Source organism: Oryzias melastigma, linkage group LG7 (assembly GCF_002922805.2).
Source record: "Oryzias melastigma strain HK-1 linkage group LG7, ASM292280v2, whole genome shotgun sequence".
Taxonomy (NCBI): domain Eukaryota; kingdom Metazoa; phylum Chordata; class Actinopteri; order Beloniformes; family Adrianichthyidae; genus Oryzias; species Oryzias melastigma.
Genome location: NC_050518.1, coordinates 6585299 through 6604364, shown reverse-complemented (window position 1 = coordinate 6604364; position 19066 = coordinate 6585299). Strand labels below are relative to the sequence as shown.

Sequence of the window (19066 nt, the reverse complement as noted above, 5' to 3'; positions counted from 1 at the left end):
CCTCGGTGCTTGCTTTGTCCATTAATTTTTACAGTCTATGGTCTTCTCCCTTGCCTGGGGTAATCCCCCCCCCTCAGCTGCTCTGTTTCTGTCCCTTCTGCTCTTCACTGTCTCTTGTGTCAACTTGTGAATGTGACTGTTGCAGTGATTGATTGAGAGAAAGCTTTGTACCCTAGAGGTGTCTGGGAGTGCTCTGGAAATCAAAGAAAGTTACCGTTGCTTATGTAAAGAATGGGGGGGAGGCATTGATTAATATTGTCCCATTGATGACATGGATCTTTTTGGGGTAATGATGCAGCTGTCTGCCAGTGTCACCTTCCAGTGTTCCTTTTCTAACCAGCATTGTGTGTCATGAGCTGCCTACTTTATAACTGCAGAGTAAAATTGAATTTAGAAACATGTTAAGCTGGTTAAAAAAAGGTTTGTGCATAATTCACTTTAGTTTTTTTTTCTTGTTGAAGTGGGGGATGTGTCACTCTTGATTGTTGAATTGCTAAACTTTAATACTGTATATTTCAAAAGTCACACCCCTGGCCAAACTAAGTAATAGTCCAAAAATATGGTAGTCCCTTTTTTTTATTTACTTTTCCTTCTTTTTTTGGATGGACAAACAGACATATGTGCTCTTTCATGCATGCTCTTCTTCATTGAAATAAACAATCCAAAAGGCTGAGAGAGGACAGCCACAGGTGAGGCTTTGTCCCTGTATTCCTCCATAATCTACCTGTCTTCTCTTTGAGCTCGCTGCCAGTTACATGCCACTCTATTTTAAGGCTAAGCAGAGCTTTAGTACAAGCTGACATATAGACTGCCTACTTGGAGACAACTGTTTTAGCTCATTTTTGTATTTTTTCCCCCTTTGCTCTTCACCTTGATTTGATAATAATTGGGTCATGGCATAGTTACGTTTTGCTATTCATTAGAAAAGCATCATTGCTCTTGTGAAGCACTGCCAGCCAACAACAACTATAAACACACACATATGCACAAGCAGTAGTGCAAATAGAAATGCACACAGATACACAAATGGGAGCTGTAAATGTTTTTCTTTTCAGTTGTAGAAATTAAAACGTTTAAAATTCCACACACATATTCAAAGATAAATTAGAAAACTAGCCGGTGTTTGTGCTCTGTGTTTGGTAGCTGTGTGTGAATCCTGTTCGGCACATTAAGGCAGGAAGAATGTCCCCTGACCTCTCTGTATTATCTGTGAGAGTGTGACTTTAATTTAGATTCATTTCTCTGTTTGTCTCATCATTATATTGACTGTAGGATTCATTGTCCTTCAGTGTAGCTGGCATTGACCAGAACCTGATTTCTAAACCGCCTGGAATCAACATCCTTTTTTTGTTTAGTTTGGGTGAGAATATTCTTCTTATTAGTTTACAATTTTTGGTGTCTTGATTTTTCTGTCAATGTGTTTCAGTTTACCTTTTATATTCTCCTGCACCAAATTGATCTGCTTGATACAATTCCTCCCCTTGCTGCATATGACTCTGTAGTTATTAGACATCTGTGATTCTATGCACACACATTGAGGTGTATGCAACTCTGTGATGAAAATCTTAAAAAAAACAAAACAAACTAAAGCAACGTTAATGATTTTCCTCCCTAGCAGGACAAATGTGTCACATCCTCCACCACCTCCTGCAGTCCCCAGAGACTCCTCTTTGAAGAACCTGCAATCATCTTTCTGTTTCTTGTTTCCCTCTTGACTTAGCACTCAGACTTCCTCTAATCAACTACAGATTCATAAAAGATCTTAACAGAAAAAAAGAAGCACGGAAGAACAGCCTTGTCTTTTTTACCCCCCCCATGTCTTTTGTCTTTCTCCTCCCAAGAGTTTCTTCATTCTCTTTGTATAGCTGCAGCCATAAAGGAAGTGAAAACAAGCTCGAAAACTGAAAGGACCTCTTTCTTTAACCCCCTCCTTCTCTGTCACTTTATCGCTCTACCTTGTTAATGCAGCTGGTCGCATTACACGCTCCTTGTCCACTTTGTATGTGCTGTTGGAGAGAGATAAAGGCGATGAAAGTGAGAAATACGTGTGACATTTTCAGATTCTCGTGGAGAGACTGAAATGTGGGCACGCCACTGCACACATCCGAGTGCGTTTTATTTCCTTACTGGTATAGATTGTTTGTTTTTGCAGACTGAGCTTATAGGACAGGCGGCTGTGCATCTGGTTTTAATTGTTTGTGACACATGAAAGGAGAAACATCATCCCACCACTAGGGAGCCACCAGGGATTATAATCTAGTGCTTAAAGGGATGTCAGACAGATACAACACTACGCTTTTGTTTCTCTCTCTGACCTCTGAGCCATAAAGCACTCATATTCATTTAGCCAGCAGTTTTTTTTTTTTTCCTGCAGCACCTTCCATTCTGCGCTTTGATTCATCAACACATATGTGTAGAATAAATGAGGAAAAAGGGAAATAAAACATCACAAAACCATCTATTTGTCGTCTACACGTCCTGGGCTCCAGGAACAAGAGCAGCCTAATGTTTTTGTCTCGGCGTGCAGCGAATATCTGCAGCACCACCTGATTTGACTTGGTAATGGAGCATTGATGAGTCATGGGGAAAATTGTACAGCGAGCCAAACGGCAATTAAAGCCACGTATTGTGAGGTGGTAGTAAAAATGATGTCAGGTTTTTTTCAGTCGATGGTGACTTAGGGGGGATAAGGGTGGGGTAAAAATGGAGGTGGTTCCTGCCTTTCATTAAAATAAAACAAAACGGGGCTTCTCTGTTTACATGTTTAACATATTAGCTGTGTCCACTGCATAAAAAAGGAAGATGGAGGAGTGCATAGAATGAAGCCAAATGAGGAGTAATAGAGGACATAATAAAGTAGTATCTCTCGAGCACTCGCTGTTATTTGAAGCACATTTCAATTGCCGCAGAAATCAGTATCTGAGTAATTCAGCTAGCTGCTTTTTTATCATGGTCACACTTATGCACGCACAGAATCACACACCTCCACAGTTTCACTCGCTAGCACAAATTCCCTTCGCCGGTGAGTGCAGACTCCTTCTAATATAAGACAAGCAAATCAAAGAGGAAATACTCGTAAGACTTGTGTCTCACCAAGCCCCATCTTACAGATGAGTAGAGAAGCTAACAAAAAGCAAGGACTGGCTGTGCCCAGCCCTCTCACAGGGCATCTTGTCTGTGTTATCGCTTCAGCTACTGCTGCAATTAATATTAATGCGCTTTAACGCACGCTCCAGCAGTCCTGCCTCCCTCTCTATTGCTTTGTGTATATATGCGGGGAAGTGTGTTTGTGACTCAGGAGGAGGAGAGCAATAAAGCCAGCGGGCAGATAAGAATGTAGGCAGGATATGACAATCCTCATGTCAGCTGTCATAGAGCTTGAGGGATATGTGGATAAAGACAAGGGATGAAGCTGAATCCCAACCAGCCCAACCAGCAGGTAGCACGGCTTGTAGGTAAAGATTTCCTTCCGTCCGCAGCAGCTTGGAAAAGGGACTGTGCACAGCCTGTTTATTTAGTCGTGTCGTAATAATGCTTGACCTTTTTTATTCAAGTGCACGGCCTGACCTTTAGCACCTTACTCTTCTGCAAATCGCAGCGTGTGTGCATTTCTCACGTAAGCACACACCCGCACAGAGAGACAAGCACCTCCTTTGCAGGGAGCTTCATGGTCTGCCAACTCCAGGAGTGGATTGTTCCAATTTAGTATGCATTAGGTGGTTCGTGCAAAGCATTTAATTATGGGAGATGGCACTAAAGTGTCTATGTTATGATTAGCCCAACACGTTAGATCTTTAATCTCTCCATCCCCCCCCCCCTTCTTTGCCTGGATGCAGAGGAAGTGCAGATTGGGGAAGGTGTGGGTGGTGGCTCTCTGGGCACATTTCCATACACGTTTTAGAGGTATCTCTGTTGCTCAATTTGCTGTTTAGTTTCACAGCCGGACATGTTTTTTAGACATAAAAAGCCAATAAAGCCAACAATGAATCAGAGCCGATATTTGCTTTCTAGCATTTCAGCTTGTTCACAGTTGTGACTAGTGGTGACTTATATAAGTCTGGGAGTTTCCTCCATTTATGGTTTAAACTGTTTTAGTGGCAAATTCTGTGGCAGACAACAGGATCTGACTGGAGAAAGCTTCATAGGAGCTATCATTGACTGCATAAGAGAACTGGACTGAGTGAACCCTTCCCCCCAAATAGGAAGTGTCTGATGGCTCCAAGAAACCAAAATCCCAAAGACTTCTATTGTGAAATAAGCAGTTATTACTCAGTCATTCTATTTGTCAGAATAACCATTCTTGCGCTGCAATTTTTTAAACATGTTCTTGTTGATGATATTTCTTCTTTATTACAAGGTATTCAATAGCAGTGGGTGGTGCCTGCTGGCCCCCACCTCGAACCTTCAAAATGTTTGAGAGATTCAGCCCGCTTTCAGTGGTAGGGGTGTCGACTTCCAACAAGCTCACGCCTGATTGGCAAGAGTGGTTGCCATAGAAACTTCGACTCAGACCGGCTCGGACCACTCACTGATGTTGTCTAACTACAATATGTCGACGTCTGTACCGCAAAATCATGATGACTGAATTGACTTTGTTTGGTTGGAGCCGGTGACGTCACACTCGCTCAGTCCAGTTCTCTTATACGGTCAGTAGAAGCTGATTAGACTGGGAAGGGTCACAGAAGAACTCTTTTGTTTTAAAATGTATACCTATGTCTTTATACGGACTACTTTTCATCAAGAATATATTATGAAATACACACATTAGGGATCCAACAATATCATTTATTCACAATTTGGTTCCAATTTTTGGGTCACAGTTTTGTTTCGGTACGATATATAATTTGTGTTTTACAAAGCAACAAAAAATGAAAAATTAATTGCATTTGAAAACTTTGTGTTTACATGCACACAAAACAAGTCCATGTTATTAATATGTAGTGAGCAAGTAAAACATTAATGGTACCCTCCAGTACCACGGGGCAGAAACAGCAGAGTAAGTATTATTGGAGCGGGCGATGTGTGAGATGCATTTCCATGACCTGTAAGACATGATGTTTTTACTCTGACTCTCAGTTGTTTTCATTTTAAAAATGTGTTCACATCTCCGTCTTTGTAACAAAAAAGATCACTTATGGTTTTTAATAATATTTACTTTATGTGCCTTACTGGAATGTGCTGGTCTACTAATTCAAAACATGTAAATGAAGAGTTTGATTGTGAGGTTATTAGTTGTGTAATGAGGAGTTTTGGTGTATTATTTCAAGAAACGTATTTCTCTCTCTCTCTAAGTGGATGCTATCGTATATAGTTTCCTTCTCCTGCTCAGTTTTACTCCCCCCCTCTGCTTTTTTACGGAGCGGCTCTTTGCGATTACACACAGCTTTTTTTATTATTTGGAGAAGAAGACACTGGTGGCAGAAACCGCCTGGGCAGAGCTAGTTTGAGCCAGGCAGTCCGCTGCTGCAGTGAAGGGGCTTCTCCCCGAAGGAGCCCATTATACAGGAGAGATATCAAACCATGAATCATTTACGCCAGTCCTCCTGTCCCCTCCCTCCTCCTGAGCTCGCATGTTGCTCTGATGCTCGGCCAGACAGCCTGCTTGCTGCTGCGTGCATCTTTAATGAATGATTATAGCATTTCATAAACACAGGCAAGAGTAATTAAAGTATCGTTGACCTTTTTATGTTGAATTCAAGGAGACTAAACCGTTTTTGAGTCTTTCCGTTAGCACAATGTTGTTGCCACACTAGATACAGAAAAAACTCTTTTGCTACAAATTTATTTAGCCCAAAGGTTTCATATTTTCAGTCTTGCTTAGGCATTTAAGGCTTTGAAGAAAGGGTGATGAATCAATTTTATGTGGTGTTTGGATTATGGTTTCCATGGTGCAGTGTTTTGTGAGGATTGAGTTGGAGGGTTTCCCTATGTTGGTGTTTTCATGATTTGCGTAAAAGTTGGAGGGACATGGAGGTTAATGTGGTGGAAAAGAGTGATTTAGGTCAGTGGTCGTGTCTGCATCTGTCACTCTGACGAGCTTGCGCTGTAATGAGGCTCTGCCATGCTGAATAGACCAGGGACAAGTGAGGAGAGAGCTGGCTCTTTCAAAGGAAAAGAAAGGAATACCTGACTTGAATGTGATTCTCACGGGCGTGCTGTATTAGAAGTGTCTATTTGATGCAACTTTAATTTGTTTCACCTCTTTACTCCCTTTTTTTGTCTGGTTTCTTTTTTGTTTCTGCATCTTTCATGGTCGTTCTTTTATTTATTTTTGTCAAGAGTGTTTTGCTTATTCTATTTTTTTTAAAAAGAAAAAGGATTCTCTTTCAAAATGAATTTAGAAGCGATTATTTTTCATAACTTTGTAAACTACTTATAAGTCCCCACCCCATGGGAATTAATTATTTCATTTTTTTCAATCTATTAAAATGCTTTTAAAGGAGCATTTCTTTATAAGATATTGGTTAAATGTAATATTTATTTATTTTGTAGTGAAGGCTAAATAATCTCATCACAAATAAAATGTAGCATAATGTTTGTACTTATTAGTATTCCCTTTTTCCCTGCTCTGTGGCTTCTCCCTTTTGTTAGTTAGCCACATGGCTCTCTGCAGGGTTTACTTAAATCGTTTTTAAATATTCAGCAGTAGACCATAGCCTTATTAGCCAAACCATAATCATTGTCTTTCGATTGCATTCCCCTTGACCTCTCAGATGGAGGCAAACTGCACGGCCTTTGCAGAGCACGAGAGCAATTACTGCGGCTGTAATGCTTAAAAAGGAGCCCTCCCGCTCAAACCTGAAATGCTCGTTTTATATGAACGTACACGAAGAGCAAGAGTATAAAGACGAGCATTGACGGGGGATCAACTCTGACCAGCAGGTATTTAGTGATTCAATCCCCCCCTCTCTCCTTCTTTGGCTGCTCAAGGGCTGGATGGTGTCCCTGGAGATCCTGGCATCTCGCTTCTATAAAGGTGTAAGTGTGTGTGCAGACACACGAGTAAAATGCGAGTGTGTGTGTGTGGAAGCCTGGCCCCTTTATGCCAGTTACAGCTGTGGGGTACAGACAAAAACAAGTCAACCGCCATGTTTCTATCAAACACTGTAAATAAAGAGTGTTGGCGAAGGTGGAGTCCTATTTTGATGGGTTTTTATGAATGATTGATCTGTCCTTTTAAACAATTCCTCATTGAGTCTTCTTTTGATCATTTTTTTTTGTTCTAATACTTTTGTCTCACTAAAATGGCATCTTTGTGATTGCGCATAAACAGCATTTTGTATTAGAACTCTTATTTTTATTTTTAAATCTGGCGTTTTGTCAGTGTGGTGACTTTCGAGTCTGACTTGTCTCCTTTTTTTTCTGTAAAATGAAATTGAAGAAATTTAAAGTGGAAGTGGGCATGTTGTTTGATATTGCGTTGATGTTTGGGAAAAAAATAACATTTTCTACTGTAATAATCTACTATGATGTGGTGTAGATGCATGTTTTCTGTAACATTTACTGTGATGTAGGGGTGTAAGAAAATATTGATTCAGTGAAATATTGGGATACTGTACTTGGTGATACTTGTATCGATTTAAAATATGGCCAATGCAATATTTAATTAATTGTTTTTGAGCAAACTTATAGTTCAGTACATATTTTATTTACATATTTTTGTTTTCCACTTAAATATTTTCTAAATTACCAAAAGTAAAGCACCATGAATTTGCTTGGGTCAAAGCAACTTGTTTATGAGATACAGTTGCAGTGCTTTATGTTCTCATCATTAAATAACATGTATTTTACAATTTTACTTATGTAAAAAATGTATTAATATTTGGATAATTCTTTGGTCATACTTTTAAAATAATAGTGAAATATCGTTGAGGGATAAATCGTATCGCAAATATATCATAAATCATATCTTAGACTCTTGCTACACCTCTGTGATGGTACCACAACCAGCAAATGATCAATCAGAGAACGTGTGGTTCTAATGCTTTACCAGATTGACAAAGCATTCCATATTCTGTTTTTATGTAGAAACCTCTTTATTGATTAAAAAAACAAAAGAAGCATCTGTAGCTTTGTTTTGCCAGGCGACAGTTCAGAGCTATTCCTCGTTCTTAAGCTGCTTCACTTGGTTCTTTTTTTTCCCCCCATTAATTGAGAAATGTAATTAATTGACTCCAGGGACTCAAAGGGACAATGGCAAAGCCGGAGAACGGGTGTTGAATGAGCTGTGCACAATGTCTTCTACAAAACCTCATCTTAGCCCGCGTATCATTGCCAAATAACCAACATTCCCCACTGACCGATTGGCTCACACAGCTCTTGGAAAGCGCAATAATACTGAATGTGTGAGCCTGCACAGGCAGAGTAATATCTAGTAATGCCTAAAGGAGTGCTCTTCCACTGCTGCTTAGCTAAGCTTGACCAGTGTGGAGCAGAGCTAAGTGCCTTCTTTTCTACTCTGCTTTCCCTGGCAGTATATTAAAGGGAAACTAGCTTCTTTTTTTCCTTGTGCCTGGGTGTTTGATTTCTACAGCAACAAAAGCTGTCATGGCAGAAAAAAAAAAAAGGCAGTGGGCCCCAGAATTATTGTGTGCACTGCGTCTGTATTTATTGCATCACTCCTCCTGTCTCTAGCGAGGAAGGAGGAGGGGAAAATGGAGGACAAGCTGCTGCATTCATGTGTCTTTACGTTGATGCGTCTCATCAGAGGCAAAGGTGGATAGACGGTTTACATTGAACCCATCAATCTTCCTTTTTCAATGGCAGAAAAGCAACACAACTCTTTAAAGTCCCCACTTCAAATATATTTTTTTCTGCTGTAAAATCGTTTCTAGTGATTTTTTTTAATTAGGATTTTGTTGTTTTTAACCAAAATCAAAGAGGTTTTGCCATTTTTTAAAGCCGTGCTTTATGCAGAGCGGCAATAGCTCATTAGATATACAATTCTGGGTTGTGGAAGGGACTGTTAACACAACCCGCCTCCCTTCTCATCGCTTAGAGTTCTGTTTGCGCACTAATGTGAGATCTTACAGCCTCAAGAATAGAATAGAATAGTCTTTTTTTTGTCATTCCACTTATACAATGAAATTTAAAAGCAATCCCCATTCCTTGGTGCAGAAACAATAACAATAAAATATAGAAGAGAAGTATAAGAGTATACAAAGTATAAAACAAAGTCCTACTGCTGGATTTAAAAGATATTCCTATTAAAAAAAGCTAATGTTAGTGGCACAAAAATAATGACGAGCAATTTTTGACCAATCCAGACATACAGTTTTGAGCCAGAATCACAATTTGCTACGAAACAAGTGTTAAACGCTAATCATGTCTCGTGTGCAGGAGCGAGCAGGGCCAGAGGAGACTTTGGCACACCTATTTTAGTAAATGTGTCATTAGTCTGAGCTTTTTCTAGCATCTGTTTTTCTGATCCAAGCTATTTGAATCAACTTAAAATCTTTTTTTTATGTTTTTAACATGTTCTTGTAGCATTTTTCTGATGATTAAAGGCATATGTAAAGAAAATTAAGCACCGACTTGGATTTCTGAGTCTTTCTTTATTAGCTATAAGCAAGTGGTAAAGCGTGTAAACGAGAGCTCTCAGATAATGAGACGAAAAGGATTGGAGGGGGGTTGCTTTATGCCAATAGCCTCGCCCACAACTCAGAAGCAAATAATTAACGAACTCCTGCAGAAACTGTCATAAAAGGGATAGTTTTTTATTTTTTGCTAATAACAGCATAATCATAATTAAAAGACCACTGGGAATGCTTTGAAAAATAGATAAAAAGATAATTAAAACATGATTTTCAAACACTTGTTATAAGATTAGCATTTTTGCCCCAGATAAAAAATATATTTAATTCATATGTATTTATAATGGATTAACATCTCAAAATTATTTTGTGGGCACATTTAGATTTTTTTTTTCCAAATTGAAATGAACTTCAGGTTCCTAAACATAATTTCTTATTTAAGTTGATGTTCTCCAGCATCATCTGTTTAGCTGATACAAAACCTTCTAATAACACCGTACTGCATTATTTACCTCAGCTGATTATAACGTATCCCTCCACATAGCATGAGATCAGGTTTAAGTAACTTGTCATGGAATAATAAATATGCTTGATGTTGGAGTTTTGCTGTGACATTTGAAAGCCTTTGCTCTGGTTTGCTTAACCTGCAGCTGTCTGTTCTCCTCATACACCTCCACTCTGCAGCTGCCGGTGACAGCTAGACTAATATATTCATGGCACCGCTATGGTGAGAGGCATAAGTTTACCTCTGCTTAATTGAGGGGAAGCTCCCTTGACACCTGCTTAGCAAAGCACTAAGTTAGAAGAGAGGCCAAAATTCAACCTAGGAGCTGAGGCCGCTGAACCCTGACAGAGGAGTAACACAGGCAAGGACCACCCAGGGAGTGCAGAGGGAAACATGATTTAATAATGCTTATGAGATATTACATCAGCCCTTATTCCACCTTCTTTCTCTTCTGAATTTTTTTTTAAGTCTTGCCAGGCTTGAAAGGCGGCAGATTCTGTTCCTGTAGGTGCTTTGAGATATGGCTGCTAAATATTTCAGTCCCTAAAGACGGGGTCTATGAGTAAAGGAAGAAGAAGCAATGAAGGGAGCAAAAGGGACGAAAAGATCAGTGCAGAGGGGTTTGACACAAATTCTGAGGCGAGGTGAGAGTGTATAGTCAGGGGCAGTCGGAGTAGAGCTGTAATTGGCTCACACTGGAATATTGTGGAAGACTTGTGGGTGCATGTGTGTGTGCAGTCAGGAAATTCATGAGGCAAAATATACCCCTCCAGCCAGATTACATTGTTTCAAAGGTTCAGGGATTCTTTTACCGCCGTGTATTAGAAGAAATAAATGATCTCTTCCGTATACATACTAAAGTCCCCTTAAATCTGTGGATAAACAGGCCAATTCCCTTTTGAGACAAGGCACCTTCACTGAGCTCCTGCCTCAATTTAATTGTCCTGTGCCCCAGGGGCTGCTGGGAGCCAGCTGGGCGGGGCTGAACATTTGCTCTGGGGAGATGTGGAGAAGTGGGTGACAGAACAGTTGCAGTGTCACACGCAGGTGCAGATAATCCGTGGAAACCACGAAGGGCTAAACTGTAAAACAGGAAAGTAACAGGAGAGCATGGAGGAAGAGAGAGCTTTAAAAAAAAGCTGGAGGCTTATACGATGCATCTGTCTTGTTGTTCTTACACTGCTCACTTACAGTAAACACATGAGCGCTTGTATTTTAATGTGCAAGAAGTAGAAACAAACACAAATCAGTGAAAATGCTTTTTTTTGTCAATGTTTTTAATTGCTGATTGGCTTTTTAAGCAAAAGGCGTAATAAGCCTTGATTTTTATAGTCCTGTTATCATTGTTTTTAAGAGTCTAAATTAATTATTTTGTACAAAACTGCTTGTATTTGTTCCCATTGCTCCATCAAGCTGCAGAAATTTGTTTTTTACTCGGGAATGAGGCAGCAGTTTTATTCTTTATCGTGAAGTCTTAAAAAGCTGAGTCAGACTGATGCTCAATCACCATACCTGCAGTTTTAATGTGCCATTTTACTAACATCTTCTCTTCTACAATCACTTTGAAATACAAAAAGAAAAAAAAAAGTGGTGAGATCACATGTTTTTTTTGTGCACAGTATTTTTTAGACTAAAACTATATCCTAAAATATCTCAAAACATGTTTTTATATTCAGATTAAATTTATTTTATATTTGATTTTAGGATGAATGAAAGAAAATAATCCAAAGGATCTTTTGGATTTGAATGTTACTATGTATTTTTTTTCTCTATTCTATTCTATTCTATTCTATTCTATTCTATTCTATTCTAGTCTATTCATGTATTTGTAACTTTAGCTCTCAGTCTTCCTGTTGTTTTTGTGTGTCGTTGTCATGTGATTGACTGTTTTTAGCACCGTTTGAATGCATTGTTTTTGTTTTTGCTTTTTTAGCACATACTTCAGTTCTTTTGCTCCATCTGCTGGTTGTAGTGAGTCATTACTGCACAGAAAATATATCAATCACAAAATCAGAACGATAATAGCATAAGGTTATTTAGATTCTGTGCTTTAGTGACTGCTCCAGATTCTTGGAAATTGTCACCACTTGCTGAATGGAATAGCATGTTTTAGGCTGTTGATGCAGAGAAGAAACAGTCGTGTGGTTCAATTCCTCCTGTGTTGCTGGCACTGAGGTGTCATCCAGCCTATCATGATGGGGTCAGAAGCTCTGAAAATAACCCTAAGGGGATACAGGCTGCACTGATAGCATACCTGCTGCTACCCTGAGATGTTATCCCACTGTAAGGCAGCCCAGGCTTTCTCCCAGCTGCTGTGGCTCCTTTGGATTGTTCTGCATTACCTCACAGGAAGATTGAGTAGGGCCATTATGCCTCCGGCTCTGTACCATTCCCCGCAGACACACACAAACACATAACATGCATGCTTTCTCACACCTGAACTCACAAGCATGCACTTACCTCCAGCTACTCTCATTGTTGCTGCGCACGGGTCTGTTTCATGTTTGTCTGCGGATCTTCACACACACATATACACCCGCGTGTGAAATCCCGTTGAGCTGTCGCAGCAGTGGAAGCTGGCAGGCTTTTTGCAAAAGGGTCAGAGTTTACTGCAAATTACAGCTGTTGGCCAACCAGGGCTTGTGATGGATCTGAATGCTCCCTGTGTTTACCCACACCTGCAGTCCAAGCGAGGAGAGACGGCGGCACAGCCATTTTGTAGCACCTCAAGGAACTCCGCTGTTCTATCTTCTCCCTCTCTCTGTATGAGGAATAGATGAGGTGGTGCCATTAAGTGAATTTGCTGTTATTTCCCCGGGCTCTTAGCTGAAGATGTCAAACCTCAGCCAGTGACGCAGCCAAGGATGCCTGCCTGCTCAGGCAAACACAAACACACATGCTCGCCTATACGCACACCATCAGCTTTTAAGCTTCTGTGTAATTTATCAAATTGCTTGCGCGTGTGATGAATGGACTCAGATCTCCAAAGAAAAATAGGCATTATGTATGTATTAAGTTGCTGTTCTTCCCATGTAACAGCTTAGAATGTAATTACAGCCGACGATAAACACTGTTTTTACATTTTTTTCAGATATCTCTGGCTTAATTGCCTTACAGTTTTGCTGACTGTTTCAGCGACCACACAATCGGCTTGTTAAACGGTGTCTGCTCAATCTTACAGCTTTTACACGGCCTCTCTGTATGTGGAAAAAGAAACCAAACCGGCCTAATATCCTCCCCCTTTTCCTCATAAATGTCCACGCGGCGTGGAACCTGGCGGTTGAAGAGGGTGCTTGTCTCCCCGTGATTTGTCACAGCTCTCTTTGTATTACACGCCACCTCTCCAAATCCCCCCCTTCCCTCCCTGACTCTTTCCTTCACCCCTCCTCTCTTCCCCCTAAGTAATTTCTTTACATGTGTGTGGCTGCCCCCTCTTGCTGTGATTCTGATACTTCATAACGGCAGAAGGAAATTGAACTGACCTTGAGGCTGCAGAGCTCCTTTATAATGCTGATGTATGGGGCAGCCAGTAAGTGAGAGGCATGTTTTTATTTGCTGCTGAGTCGAGCACAGTGTCAAGACGCACAACAAGGGCCATTTCTCGCCCCCCCTCCTCCAACTAGCAAGGGTGCTGGGTGAGCTTAGTGTCAAGCATTCAACTCTACAAGGTGTGATTTATTTGCATGAGTATTTTTGCAATGAATAAGTTGCATCATGCTTCCTGAAAGCCGATGATAGGCAAACCTAATAATAGATTTAGCCGCGTGGATTTATTGGGCTGGCTGAGATGTGATTTACATGCCGCTGCTGCCGCCGCCGCCGCATCGAATAAGTAATTCAGACGTTCAGAGAGCCTTGTTCTCCATCGTCTTTTGACGGCACAATTCTTTAAAAGTGACACGGTCTCCTCGCCAACCTTATGTCATCTTTGCTTCATTATTGATGTCATATTGTGGCTATTTATTCAAAGTAGGTATTCTCCGCTTCCAAATGAAATCTGACTCTTCTTAAACTTCAGCAGCTGTGAAAAATTCAAAGTGTTTGGGATTTGGATGCAAGAGGGCTGAGCTTGCATCTTTTTAGATGCTTTAAAGATGTCCTTTTATTTTAGAGTTGTTTATGCAGCTGATTTTCTAGTCCAACAATCCTTTTGGACACAATTCATTTTATAATTCTTGACTCACACCAGTTGTTTTTTTTAGTTTACTCTTTAAATTAAATCTTTGCACACTAGACAATCTTCATAGCACACATGCAAAAACATTTATAAATTGTAATTAACACAAAAACAAATAACGGGAGTTCACAAAAGAACATTTGCTGACCATAACTAGGGTTATGGGGCTGTAAAGGTTAGATTGTTGAATCATTTATTTGACTAAATTTACAAGTTTTACACGAAGATGTAATGCATAAAAAATGACCCAGTTTCTGTACTTACATCATTAACACGGACGCATTATTGATTATTGGACTACAATTCCCGACATGGTAGATTAATGAGACCCTCTTATCTGTATCATTATGAACATTGCTAGTCTTTGCCAATGTAGCTGTTAAAATCACTTAGGATTGATTTATTTGGTTTTCTGTAAGGACATTTTTGTTGTAAAAATGTTGATTTTTGTAAGAAAAGGAAACGCTGACCATAAACCGAGTCAGTTATTTTTTTATAGAACAGATCTGTGCATCTAACTGCTTGTCTGGAGGCTTCAGTCTCCATGGGGGGGGCTTCATTCACAGCCTAACATCGACTGTGAACAAAATGTGGTTTGTCAGCTTAACCGTGGGAGACTAATCAATGGTTTTATATTTTTGCTATTCATTGATCTTGGCAATCCATGGGTCTAAATAATTACAGTGTATATATAATAATGATATGATTAGTGTGGTCAGTGCTTTATGGAAGGGGAAGTGCGAGCAAAAACCACAGCACGCATCGAGGCATTTTGTACTGCCAAATTCTTTTGAGAACCGTCCAGATCTGCTCAGCAAATGCCTGGTTTCTCTCGGCAGCACGGCACAGTAACAGTAACATGGTAAAGAGGTGGGTGAGCCTTCTGGTGCCGCTGACTGGCGTTCTGCGTGTTGATGATTATGCCCCCATGACAGCTTAACTAATTGGAGCCGCTCTTCTGTCATGCAGAATTTCCTCGTCTCTTGCTGTCACCTCATTTATGCCTTTCATTGGAAATTTGGGAACGCGTTCAACCTTTTCTCCAACAACCTGTGCTTTTTAGTGGTTGATAGAGTTATCTCACAACATGCTTTAGCATTTGGCAGTTGTTGTTTTGTTAAAAAAGATAGGGGTGGTCAGCTTTATGAGACGTTATGGATGAAGGTGTGAGGTTAGTGTTAACCATCATGAGCCGTCCTTGGTCCAGCATTTTTTCTGGTCCTTGATATCTCATCTTAAAGACCCACTCGGATCATCTTTTGATCTATTCTAAAAGTGTTCCCAGAGGTCTTTTAATTATCATTATGTCGGTTTTAGCAAAATAGAAAAAAATCTGTGTCATTGACTTTGCTTTAAAATGTTGTCATATTAGAGAAACATTGAAAAGGTCTTGGGGACAGCTTTGACTCTAATGCCAAATCTGAATTCCTCCCCTACCCCTGCAACTTTGCCCTAGCCCTATATTAGCCCCACAAACAGAGAGATATGGGGAAAAACAGTCTATGTCAGAATTCCTTCCCTAAACCCTAACTACTTAAAAAAAAACATACAGTGCCGGACTATCTACTGCCCTGGATTTTAAAAGCAATTTGGACACCATTCTCACTACTTTTTTTTTTTTTTTTCTAAACTGCGGATATGATGTCACCAATTTCCCAAAGTGAAAATCTAATTAACGCGAGCATATTACGACATCTACCTATGAGTCTAATGTGTTCTGGTGATGAAAATGTGGATGGTTTTTTTAAAAATGACATTTAAACACATTTTTTGGGCAAAAATTGTTCAAACGCAATGCATTGTGGTCTAAATTCGCTAATGTAGTGAGCATTGATGGACACTGGTTTTTCAAAAAGACTTCTGGGAAATTTCTAAGGCACTCAATTTTGGAAGTGTAGATTTGGACAACACCACAAAATGGCGAACGCTCTATGTATGATAATGAGTAGTGAAAGGACATGGCCATAGGGTCTGCTAATTCAGAAAATTACTAACTCTCTATGACATCAATAGTTAGTAATTATTTTCATTAGCATGTAGCTGCCAGCGCTTGGAAAATACACAACAACATCGGTGTCATAATTCTTAAAGGTTTCGCTTAAAAAAGTAATTTCTTGTATTTAAATGTGAACCTCTGTGTATCAGAGCGCACGTTGGAGCACACAAGAATTATTGTGGATTAGTTAAGTGCTGACTGAACTATGTGTTTGCTGAAAAGTCAACAAAAAAGGAAGAAAAAAAACTTGTTATCTAGGACATAGTTTCTGGAGAGCGGCAGTTGTTCATTCGAAATCTGTCTCAGAGTTGTGGGCGGGACTGTTGGTGCGGAGCAAACCCGTACCCCTTCTCCTACCTGTTAATGAGAGCTCTCTGTTTACAGACTCTCCCACTAGCTTACAGCCCCTTACACCTAACATTACGGTGCAACCTAAATAAATGATTACTTATCAATATAATTTCAAGCCTAATTTTCCAAATATTTGTCATCCATTGTCTGAAAAATGCCACAAGTATATGCTAAAAGCATCAAAACTATTTTTTTCAACATGGATCTTTAACTGAAAATTTATGAGAGCAGCTGTGTGAATTAAGTGGACAGCAGGGTTGAGGGGACACACAAAGAATAGCTTTTGTTTGAAATCAACCAGCCTCAAAGTTCCCGTGAGGGTCAAAAGGACTGGAGTTCTGTTGCTCAAAGGGTCTTGGTGAGGTTGGTTGAAGTGCATGATATATGTTAAGTATTTCATGCTGAGAAGATTCGGCTAAAAATAACAGCCAGTTTATTTTGGTAATCATCACCCTTTGGTCGTCCGAAATATTGGACTCGAACTAGCAAAGCACAGAAGTGATGTCACGCTTCCGTGAGCACATTCTGAAGCATAAGAATGGACTTTTCTAGGTCTCTTCAGCTCCTTTCTGTTGTTTTCTTATGACCTGCGGGCCAGTCTGGATGGATGGGCAATTTGTAGAAGGAATGGTGCTTCACCTTCCTGGACTGAGATGTGAGCAGATTAACATGGAGATGAGGCAGTCACAGACCTATTTCAGAGGGTTTTAGAGAACTCCGAGATGGATGTGGCTGCATGTTTGTGTGGCTGTGAGTCAGCCGGATGTGCTCTCCGGCCATATTGTCCTGCCACTGTGGAAATCCCAGTTATTGAAGAGATTGGAAAATCAATGTCTGCTATTCATACACAGATCTAATCCTCAGATTTACTGCCATTTAATCTGTGGTTATGGCGAGGCTCTGATGGCACTAATGCTGTCAAACAGATGTCCCCGCTCAGGTTAGACTGCACCTGGTGACACCATTGAGCTTTGGCAGGAGACTGCTCACAAATGTAATCTTCCCTCAGATGGTGACTCTCACATAAAACCTGACTTACTGAAGGGACCCATGTTTGGAAGAATTCAAACCAGATGTTGGGAGCTAAAGCTTCTGACCTCGAAATCTTCTTTAACAGTTTTCGATCACGATATTTATGCGCGCGTCACAATCGCATCAGGGCTGTTATGCCATGTGTTTGCTGTCTCGCTCCACGCTCATGTCTGAGAACAGAACCGCTTTCTCCTCCGTTTGCTGCAGTGTAGAGCACTGCTGTGACTGACTGAGGAGAAAGACTTTGATTTTATTCACTGCACAGAGCAGAGCGCTGCACTTGGCAGACCATTTCATTCATTCATGCTGAATTCAGAGAGCGTATCACATTAGAGGCAGGAGAGAAATAATAAACCCAGCCGTATTTTCAGTGTATGTGTATGTGCTGATATTGATGGTATTGGGTAATATGTTTGTAAAAGACTACATCTTACTTACAAGCATATAAAAAAGCCTATAAAAGTTAACAATCGTGATATAATACACTTGTTCTAGAGTTGCTTATTAAGACCCACTCCGATTATCATTTTGGCTATTATAACGATATGCCGATTTTAGCTAAAATCAAAGAACCTGTTATTTTCTAGGACATAGTTCCTGCAGAGTGGCAGGAGTTGATTAGAAATTCACCACTGAGGTGTGGGACGAGGAAAACTTAGACGTACATGGATCTAGTAGTCTACAAACGGTACATCAGATTGGGCGGAGATTGTGGCCCGCCCAGTGCGTTTTCTATATAACAAATGCAATCTTTTTGAAATAGCATTTTTTTGTCTGCTCCTGATTCACGACGATTTAAAAACAGACTCAGAAATGGGTTTTCTTGTTCTCCATCTTCAGAAAAAAATACAGATTTTCATCAGTGGATCTTTGCAGGAAGTGTGGAAACGAAGAAGTAAAGATGTCCAAATCATATCTATTTTTCTGTAACTGCTCATCAGTGTTGTAATCTAACGCTACATTTAATCCGACCCGTTCTGCATTTACGCGTTCTTTTTTTCCCCCATGTGTTAAAGAGAGTAAATGCTGGGAATCTCAGTGTGTGGATGTTGAATGTGAAATGTCAATGTTATTGAACAAGTGCTGCGAGGCAGAGCTGTGATGTTTTTATTTCCAAGCTCTTGTAGAGCGGAGCAGAGAAGAGAGGGCTCATGGGATAATGGGGGGAGGTTCAGGGGTGGGGGAGCGTGCGCTTGTATTTTAGTGTCTGCGTTTCAGGTGTGAGTGCCTGTGTTTATCGGGAGAGCTTCAATGAGGAGAGGAGGATGAATACGGGTTTTGAATTAGAGCTGGGGAATCTGGTCAAAAGACCATTTGATCATGAATTGTGGTCCATCGTCTGAATCACAACTCCATATTCCACTGCTGTTTGCTCAGTTTGACATGGCTCTTTTTTGTGCTACATCAAAAACTCAAAGATGACCGACTACTGCTTCTGTAATAACAAAAAAAAATAGGAAAAAAATCACAAA

The 19066-nt window shown here is 40.2% G+C and overlaps 1 protein-coding gene across 5 annotated transcripts in view; it reads left to right on the top strand.

Annotated features, from left to right (window-relative positions):
- rerea (arginine-glutamic acid dipeptide (RE) repeats a) overlaps window positions 1-19066 on the top strand; it is a 144376-nt gene that overhangs the window by 10036 nt on the left and 115274 nt on the right. The gene's annotated exons all lie outside the window — the stretch shown is intronic.